This window comes from Symphalangus syndactylus, chromosome 9, assembly GCF_028878055.3.
Source record: "Symphalangus syndactylus isolate Jambi chromosome 9, NHGRI_mSymSyn1-v2.1_pri, whole genome shotgun sequence".
Classification (NCBI taxonomy): domain Eukaryota; kingdom Metazoa; phylum Chordata; class Mammalia; order Primates; family Hylobatidae; genus Symphalangus; species Symphalangus syndactylus.
In genome coordinates, this window is record NC_072431.2 from 108,034,825 (window position 1) to 108,043,163 (window position 8,339).

The following is an 8,339-nucleotide window of genomic DNA, read 5'->3' on the forward strand; positions in this document are numbered from 1 at the left end:
TATTTGTCTCATTAAAAGTGTTTCTAATTTATAATGTCCTGGAATGCAGATGCCACCCAGCTGTGCAGGCCTGGTAGTACTGCCTGGCACACCCCCCCACACACACTCCTGGGCCCCCTCTCCCACCTCGCTGGGACTGCCATCAATTTCTGCTCATCAGCAGCACTTACAGTAAATGGATTCATTTGTGGCGATGGGAGCTGAGAGACAAAGGTGACAATATAATTAAGGTTTTTAATTCTATGCCTGAACAGTTAAGTCCAGAACTCATGATAATTAGCGGGCTGTAATGAAAGATCTTTAATCGTTATTTTCCCTTTGTTTCCTATAATTGTTCATTTTGGCCAACTACATTTGTCCTTTCATTTGAATCTGGCTGCACAGTTCTATGTCACTTTCATTATTCCTGTAAACTCTAAAGAAAATACGTTGTGGAGGTGGTCGTTTACAAAGTCGGTGGTGAGATGGCCTAGGGAGCTCAGCTATGCACATCTGCTGATGGGGGCCATGGCTACTTTCTGGAGGAGAGGAAGATTGGGCTTCAGAAATCCACAGGACTGGGGATGTTTCTACAGAAAAGCAAGCACTCACAGGAGAATGAGAAAGCAACAAGCCCTTCACAGCTAAATTGGCCACACAAGTTGGTTTGCAAACTGGTTCTTAGAGAGATGATTGTTACTACACAAGTTCTCGACTCTCAAATGTATGCATTGTTTTTTCACATGTTGGTGTTCCTGTTAGAATGTGTCTTATAATTGGTGTGTATATTTAATGTCATGTCTACCTTTTGTATGTCCTGAAAAGTTGTCAATGAATTGACAGTGTTTCCTACAGTTGATGGCACCTTAGAATTGATAAATCTTGATGAAGGTACCATCTATACAACAAGTAACTTACTGAGGACCTGCTACATCCCTGCTCTCATGGTCTCTACAGCCTGGAAGACTATCAACTCAGCCTCCTCTCCAATCACTGCTGGGTGGCCAGAAAGGACATTTTTCACTTGCTATGAACTGCTTGAACCCTGATTCAACTATGGATTCAGGGAGTCAGATTTCTTACAGGCAAGTGCCTCTCAGGAACCAGAAAATGGAAGCAAGAAGGCTGGGGGCTTCTAGCAAGGAAATGGCAGAACCCAGGAATGCAAGTTCTGCCTCACAGCTGCCCAGGACCGGAGAAGGGTTCAGCTGGGAAAATTGGGATTGTGATAGTAAAGGAAAACCACTCTGGGACAGGTTATAGGGAATGCACTGAGATGTGCGGGACACCTGGGCAGACCTATGTGGCTTGTGAGACATCCCATGCATGCCCCCCTCCCTCCACTCCTTCTCTCAGTCCTGAAAGTCGTTTGCCCAAGGCCACACGCAAGCACATATATTTCTGGAGAGGATTAGGGATAATCTGTGCCTCTTCTGATGTACTGCCCTTCAACTCAAGGTTCTGGGTGTTGCCTCATCTCAAATTGCCTCTAATTGCCATAAAGAGGAAAATTCAGCCACCTCAACAGAAATCTTCTTCCTCTTCCCCAAGCTGTTCTACACACAAAGTCACAGTAATTATTTGAAAATCACATGGCGCTTCCCTGTAAAAATATTCAGTGGCTTCCCAGTATCCCAAGAAAAAAAACATCTAAACTCCTATTATAAAAACAGTCAAAGGAGTTCTGCACGGCCTGCTCTCCTCTGCTCTTACCTCGGGCCTCCCCGTCTAGCCTGGCTGCTCGGGCCCGCATGCAGAACACTCATCTCAGCTTTGGGGACTTCTCTCATGTTGTTCCCTCGGCGTGGAGACTTCTCCAACTGCCAATGGTGCCCTGCTCTCTAGTTCAGCTCAAATGTCACTTTCCCAGTAGTGCTACCTGAATTATGCCCCATTATTTTGTTTCTTGACACACTTACTCAATGTGTAATTATAGAGGAGACTACGGGTTTGTTTACTGTGTTTCCACCCACAGACAGTGAGGCCATGAGGAGAGGGTCTGAAGGTGTATCCTCAGAGCCCAGACCATTCACATAGATCACCGTGTATCTTCGAGTCTGCATTCTGAAAGCTCCCGTGTCACTACAATTATGATAAAATAAATGCATTATGCGAAAGAAACAGAAAGGAAGGGAAGAGAAGAGAAGCGAAGAAGGAAGGAAGGAAGGAAGGAAGGAAGGAAGGAAGGAAGGAAGGAAGGAAGGGAGGGAGGGAGGGAAAGGAAAAGCAAAAAACAGCCTAGACCAGCGCCTGGTACAGGAAGCACTGAATCCATTTTGTTAAACCAGAGCTAACCCTTGAAGGCCTCTGCCTAGATGAAAAGGAACCTGCCAGGCGCAGTGGCTCATGCCAGCACTTTGGGAGACCCAGACGGGTGGATCACCTGAGGTCAGGAGTTCGAGACCAGCCTGGCCAACATGGTGAAACCCGCCTCTACTAAAAATACAAAAATTAGCTGGGCATGGTGGCGGGCGCCTGTAATCCCAGCTACTCGGGAGGCTGAGGCAGGAGAGTCGCTTGAACCCGGGAGGTGGAGGTTGCCGTGAGCCGAGATCACGCCACTGCACTCCAGCCTGGGAGTCAAGACCGAAACTCCGTCTCAAAAAAAGAGGAACCTGAGGCAATGGAGGCCCCCTGAAGGATGAAGTCTGGCGCTGTCACACAGGAAGGCAGCTGATGAAGGCGTAGCCCAGAGGCCTTCGGGGGCCTCTCAGGCTACCAAACAGCCCGGGAGTCCCGAGAGTTCGCCTCTGGGGCACCCGGGTCAGGGACGGGGAGGAGCGGGGCTGCCTCCGCGGGGGCGGTGCCTCGGCCCAGTTCCAGGGCCGGGCTCTTCCTCAGGGAGCTTCCTCATTGGCTACCCACTCGCCCAATGAAGTTCCACCTCTCGGAGGTAGACGCTCTACCCACGTGGGCCCCTCTCTATGGTCCCACTTCCTCCCGCCCAGAGTCTCCGGGGAACCACAACACGTTATCCATGGGCACCCGTGAAGCTGAGGCAACCTTCTGGACCCCAGCGCACGCTCTCGGCCAGCTGTCTTCCTGCTCGAGCCCCTTATGCACAGGAAGGCTCACTCCTCGCCGAAGAGCAGGTTCATCTATTAATTCAGTCAACCAACACGCAACACCTGCTGTGTGCCAGGCTTTGTGCAGGCGCTGGGGGCACAGGAGACGATCCGGTTTCTTTCTGTCCATTCTCTCTTACTCTCTTAGAACCATCTCAGATACAGCCTGGGCTTAGTGACCTCCACGTGTGGGACATTCTTGTTTGCTCAGACGTCCCTCTTGGAGATGTCCAGTCCTCCTGGATGCTTGTCCCACAGTCCCCCTCCAGCACATGAGTCATTCGTTTATTTCCTCAAAAAATATTTAGCGATCACCTGCTAGAAGCCGACACTTTTGTAGGTTCTGGGGATAGCGCTGTGAACATGGCAGATGGAATTCGTACTCTCTTATATGCTGATTGAGCAAAGACAAAAAACAAATAATAGATGAATGTGATTGTTTGCCATGCAGTGATCACTGTTGTGAGGAATGAAAGCTGGGCCCCACGGAGGAGACGATGTTTCCGCAGATGACTCTGGTGGAAGAAACATCAGTTCTCCCCACACCTGTTCCCCCTTGTTCTGTCAGTGGCGTCTCCAGTCTCTCTTGACCAGAAAACCTGGAGTCCCCAGCTCTTCCCCAGCCCAGCCCTGTGGACTCCATCCCATGTCCCTCTCGCACCGGCCCCCTCCCTGCACTCCCTCCCGTCCTCCCCACCTCGTCTCTTCCCTCCCTTCCTCTCGTCTCATTCCTGTCCCCTTCTAACCCATCTTGGCCCGCCGCTGCCAGAGTCACCTCCCATCCATAGCTGCTTAAAGACCTGCGGTGGTGACCAGGTGCTCCCGACAGAAATTGCATAATTCCAGCTTGATAATCAGTGTCCTCCACAATCTTGTCCTAACTAGCCCCCCAATCTTATCTTTCATGACAATGTTTTGCACCCCCAGCATGCCGACCTGGCGGTATGTTCACAGCGTTTACCTCCTCTGGCCGCCTGCTCGACGCTAGTTTCCTCGTCCGGAAGGCCCTCCTCCACCCTTGGTGGCTAAGTGCCGGCGCCACCTGCCACCTGCGCCACCTGCCACCTGCCACCTCCTCCTCCGAAACTCCTTCCCTCACACACGCACACACACATCACACACACCACAGCACACACACACACCACTCACACACACCACTCACACACCATTCACACACACCACTCACACACCACTCACACACACCACTCACACACCACTCACACACACCACTCACACACACCACTCACACACCACTCACACACACCACTCACACACCACTCACACACCACTCACACACACCACTCACACACCACTCACACACCATTCACACGCACCACTCACATGCACCACTCACATGCACCACTCACACACCACTCACACACCACTCACACACACCACTCACACACACCACTCACACACACCACTCACACACACCACTCACACACACCACTCACATGCACCACTCACACACCATTCACACACCATTCACACACACCACTCACACACACCACTCACACACCACTCACACACCACTCACACACCACTCACACACACCACTCACACACCATTCACACACACCACTCACACACACCACTCACACACCACTCACACACCACTCACACACCCCACTCACACACCATTCACACACACCACTCACACACACCACTCACACACCATTCACACACCATTCACACACACCACTCACACACACCACTCACACACCATTCACACACACCACTCACACACACCACTCACACACCACTCACACACCCCACTCACACACCACTCACACACCACTCACACACCATTCACACACACCACTCACACACACCACTCACACACCACTCACACACCACTCACACACCACTCACACACCATTCACACACACCACTCACACACACCACTCACACACCATTCACACACCACTCACACACCCCACTCACACACCATTCACACACACCACTCACACACCACTCACACACACCACTCACACACACCACTCACACACCACTCACACACCACTCACACACCATTCACACACACCACTCACACACACCACTCACACACCATTCACACACCACTCACACACCCCACTCACACACCATTCACACACACCACTCACACACCACTCACACACCATTCACACACACCACTCACACACACCACTCACACACCACTCACACACCACTCACACACCCCACTCACACACCATTCACACACACCACTCACACACACCACTCACACACCATTCACACACCATTCACACACACCACTCACACACACCACTCACACACCATTCACACACCATTCACACACACCATTCACACACACCACTCACACACCATTCACACACCATTCACACACACCACTCACACACCATTCACACACCATTCACACACCATTCACACACCACTCACACCCCACTCACACACCACTCACACACCATTCACACACCATTCACACACCATTCACACACCACTCACACACCACTCACACCCCACTCACACACCACTCACACACCACTCACACACCATTCACACACACCACTCACACACACCACTCACACACCATTCACACACCATTCACACACACCACTCACACACCACTCACACACACCACTCACACACCACTCACACACACCACTCACACACCACTCACACACACCACTCACACACCACTCACACACCATTCACACACACCACTCACACACACCACTCACACACCATTCACACACCACTCACACACCACTCACACACACCACTCACACACACCACTCACACACCACTCACACACCACTCACACACCACTCACACACCACTCACACACACCACTCACACACACCACTCACACACCATTCACACACACCACTCACACACACCACTCACACACCATTCACACACCATTCACACACACCACTCACACACCACTCACACACCATTCACACACCATTCACACACCATTCACACACCACTCACACACCACTCACACCCCACTCACACACCACTCACACACCACTCACACACCATTCACACACACCACTCACACACACCACTCACACACCACTCACACACCACTCACACACCATTCACACACACCACTCACACACACCACTCACACACCATTCACACACCACTCACACACCCCACTCACACACCATTCACACACACCACTCACACACCACTCACACACCATTCACACACACCACTCACACACACCACTCACACACCACTCACACACCACTCACACACCCCACTCACACACCATTCACACACACCACTCACACACACCACTCACACACCATTCACACACCATTCACACACACCACTCACACACACCACTCACACACCATTCACACACCATTCACACACACCATTCACACACACCACTCACACACCATTCACACACCATTCACACACACCACTCACACACCATTCACACACCATTCACACACCATTCACACACCACTCACACCCCACTCACACACCACTCACACACCATTCACACACCATTCACACACCATTCACACACCACTCACACACCACTCACACCCCACTCACACACCACTCACACACCACTCACACACCATTCACACACACCACTCACACACACCACTCACACACCATTCACACACCATTCACACACACCACTCACACACCACTCACACACACCACTCACACACCACTCACACACACCACTCACACACCACTCACACACCATTCACACACACCACTCACACACACCACTCACACACCATTCACACACCACTCACACACCACTCACACACACCACTCACACACACCACTCACACACCACTCACACACCACTCACACACCACTCACACACCACTCACACACACCACTCACACACACCACTCACACACCATTCACACACACCACTCACACACACCACTCACACACCATTCACACACCATTCACACACACCACTCACACACCACTCACACACCATTCACACACCATTCACACACCATTCACACACCACTCACACACCACTCACACCCCACTCACACACCACTCACACACCACTCACACACCATTCACACACACCACTCACACACACCACTCACACACCATTCACACACCATTCACACACACCACTCACACACCACTCACACACCACTCACACACCACTCACACACCACTCACACACACCACTCACACACACCACTCACACACCACTCACACACCACTCACACACACCACTCACACACACCACTCACACACCACTCACACACACCACTCACACACACCACTCAAACACACCACTCACACACCACTCACACACACCACTCACACACACCACTCACACACCACTCACACACACCACTCACACACACCACTCACACACACCACTCACACACCACTCACACACACCACTCACACACACCATTCACACACACCACTCACACACCACTCACACACACCACTCACACACACCACTCACACACACCACTCACACACCACTCACACACACCACTCACACACACCACTCACACACACCACTCACACACCATTCACACACACCACTCACACACCACTCACACACACCACTCACACACACCATTCACACACACCACTCACACACCACTCACACACACCACTCACACACACCATTCACACACCACTCACACACCATTCACACACACCACTCACACACACCACTCACACACACCACTCACACACACCATTCACACACCACTCACACACCATTCACACACACCACTCACACACACCACTCACACACCACTCACACACACCACTCACACACACCACTCACACACACCACTCACACACCACTCACACACACCACTCACACACACCACTCACACACCATTCACACACACCACTCACACACACCACTCACACACACCACTCACACACCATTCACACACACCACTCACACACACCACTCACACACCACTCACACACACCACTCACACACCATTCACACACACCACTCACACACACCACTCACACACCACTCACACACACCACTCACACACCATTCACACACACCACTCACATGCACCACTCACACACACCACTCACACACACCACTCACACACCACTCACACACACCACTCACACACACCACTCACACACACCACTCACACACCATTCACACACACCATTCACACACACCACTCACACACACCACTCACACACACCACTCACACACCACTCACACACACCACTCACACACACCACTCACACACACCACTCACACACCACTCACACACACCACTCACACACACCACTCACACACACCACTCACACA

The 8,339-nt window shown here is 51.6% G+C and overlaps 1 long non-coding RNA gene across 1 annotated transcript; it reads right to left on the minus strand.

Annotated features, from left to right (window-relative positions):
- Nucleotides 1–214: 214 nt before the first annotated feature.
- Nucleotides 215–4,044, minus strand: LOC134731455 (uncharacterized). Its single transcript, XR_010113733.1, has 2 exons — nucleotides 3,981–4,044; nucleotides 215–3,438 (listed from the first exon to the last, which is right to left on the minus strand). It is a non-coding gene; the product is annotated as an uncharacterized lncRNA (long non-coding RNA).
- Between the last annotated feature and the right edge of the window lie 4,295 nt (nucleotides 4,045–8,339).